The following is a 2,500-nucleotide window of genomic DNA, read 5'->3' as shown; positions in this document are numbered from 1 at the left end:
CACACAAAGGGACGCTCACGTGGGCCGGTCCACACAAAGGGACGCTCACGTGGGCCGGTCCACACAAAGGGCCGCGCACATGGGCAAGGCCACACAAAGGGACGCTCACGTGGGCTGGTCCACACAAAGGGCCGCGCACATAGGCAAGGCCACACAAAGGGACGCTCACGTGGGCTGGTCCACACAAAGAGACGCGCACATGGGCAAGGCCGAACAAAGGGACACTCACGTGGGCCGGTCCACACAAAGGGACGCTCACGTGGGCCGGTCCACACAAAGGGACGCTCACGTGGGCCGGTCCACACAAAGGGGACGCTCATGTGGGCCGGTCCACACAAAGGGACGCTCACGTGGGCCGGTCCACACAAAGGGCCGCGCACATGGGCAAGGCCACACAAAGGGACGCTCACGTGGGCTGGTCCACACAAAGAGACGCGCACATGGGCAAGGCCGAACAAAGGGACACTCACGTGGGCCGGTCCACACAAAGGGACGCTCACGTGGGCCGGTCCACACAAAGGGACGCTCACGTGGGCCGGTCCACACAAAGGGGACGCTCATGTGGGCCGGTCCACACAAAGGGACGCTCACGTGGGCCGGTCCACACAAAGGGCGGCGCACATGGGCAAGGCCACACAAAGGGACGCTCACGTGGGCTGGTCCACACAAAGAGACGCGCACATGGGCAAGGCCAAACACACAAAGGGAGCGATCCACACAAAGGGACGCTCACGTGGGCCGGTCCACACAAAAGGCCGCTCACGTGGGCCGGTCCACACAAAGGGACGCTCACGTGGGCCGGTCCAGGGATACTCACATGTTGTCAGGTCTGTGACTTGTTCAAAGGAATTTAAATACAGTTCCAATGAAACCAGTCTACAGGATTACTGTAGCAGAAGCAATCTATAGAATTAAATCAAATTTAGAAGATAAATCAATTGCTCATAAAGTTGTTTATATTTACATTTATAGCATTTAGCAGGCATTTATACAGAATGATGTACAAAAGTGCTTAGATGTCTAAGAAAAAGCTACCAGTACAAATATGTTATTGTCCAAAAATACCCTTGAACCAAGATACTGCCAGTTTGAATGCAATTAGTAAACACTTCCCTGTTAAAACTAGTCAGTGTAAGCGCAGCAACAAGACAGCTCACGTGCAGTCCTGACTTCTTAAAAATGCAGAAGCGCAGTGTGGTCTTCGCATTAGCTGTGCTGAGTTTTGATTTCTGCAGCCTGTTTTTTCCATTCTCCGCTGGGTATACCTGAGTGCACTGCCACGCGGTACCTGGGACACTGACCGGTCCACACAGCCCGGGTTAAGGGCCCTTGGTACAGGCTAGAGAGCGGGTCTATATCCACTGGTCCATTTGAGTGCAGCTCAGATATTGATCGAGCTGGACTCTCAGATGACCTGCTGTGTTTAGACTGGACTTACAGTGTTAATGCGCTAAAACTCACCCCCAGCTCCAGAGCTTGAGGTCCAGCCAAGGTTAGCGTGTGCTACACACACACACACACACACACACACACACACACACACACACAGTGATGTTAGTTCTGCTGGTTGGAGCAATGCCCCCTGTCCATATTAAGAGGATCAGAGGCATTTGGAATCTTTTGGCTCCAAATGTACAGAAGGACTGGAATACAGAAAAAATCCAGCACATCACTACCCAACCTCAACCAGTAACGTGAACTAAAATTGTCCAGCACTATATGATGCCTGGGTCCCTGTCACCACTGGCAGGGGGCATTTCACATCAATCAAGTGGAATGCAGAACTAGAAAAACACAGTTTTTAATTTGTTTACTGGATGGCAGATTTGATGCTTTAAAAAAATCTTTAAAAAAATCACCAGATCCAGTGACAACGTCTGGTTATGGCATTGAACGTATCAGATTAATGAGGACGTAATTAGTAACACATGGGGCGATGCAAGACCTTTACGAGCTACAGTGAATTCTCTTTTGAGAGTGTAGAGTCCTCCTCTTGTCCAGTCAGTCTGTCATCAACCAATGAAAAAAACGATTTTAGTCAGTACTTTTATTATGAAATGAGCTAACAATGCGTGAGTGCTGTGGGCTGGCCACTGGGCTGTAGCAGGGCCGTACCAGTTCCCCACTAAAGCTGGGCTCGTAGCAGAAAAGCCCTCCATTACAAAAGTCCTGCAACAAACAAATTTATTTCAGCACGTATTCTTTCAGAACGGCGCCCCTTAGAGAGAGGCTGAGCTCGACTCGGCAGGTCTGGATGACCTGCTCTCTCGTGCTCTGAGCTTGACACGGTGGAGGCCGTCACACAGATCTGTCAAGATTACAGCACCTCGGGGTAACGGCTACATTTTTATCGGAGGGAGAAAATCAATACCATCTCTTGATTTCACAAACAAGGGCCCAGGCGAAGCAGATGGGGATTTTTCAACTTTTTAAGAGCCGATCCCTGCGCTGCGTCAGGCTTAGGTTAGCCCCGCTCAAAGACACCGGATTACACTCTACA

General features: G+C 51.0%; 1 protein-coding gene across 2 annotated transcripts in view; it reads left to right on the top strand.

Annotated features, from left to right (window-relative positions):
• The window catches only part of dab1a (DAB adaptor protein 1a), a 241,903-nt gene that overhangs the window by 85,422 nt on the left and 153,981 nt on the right, over positions 1-2,500 (top strand). Inside the window, exon 1 of one of the 2 annotated variants that reach the window (XM_035524747.2) lies at positions 2,183-2,500. This exon is cut by the window's right edge and continues 74 nt beyond it. The exons of the other annotated variant lie outside the window; for it this stretch is intronic. The gene's annotated coding sequence lies outside the window, so the exon portion shown is untranslated. Of the gene's footprint in view, positions 1-2,182 lie in introns of those variants that run through there. 2 annotated transcript variants of the gene reach the window in all.

Source organism: Electrophorus electricus, chromosome 7, assembly GCF_041902795.1.
Source record: "Electrophorus electricus isolate QZ-2024a chromosome 7, ASM4190279v1, whole genome shotgun sequence".
Taxonomy (NCBI): domain Eukaryota; kingdom Metazoa; phylum Chordata; class Actinopteri; order Gymnotiformes; family Gymnotidae; genus Electrophorus; species Electrophorus electricus.
The sequence above is the reverse complement of the archived record's forward strand: the minus strand, read 5'-3'. Positions and strand labels throughout refer to the sequence as shown.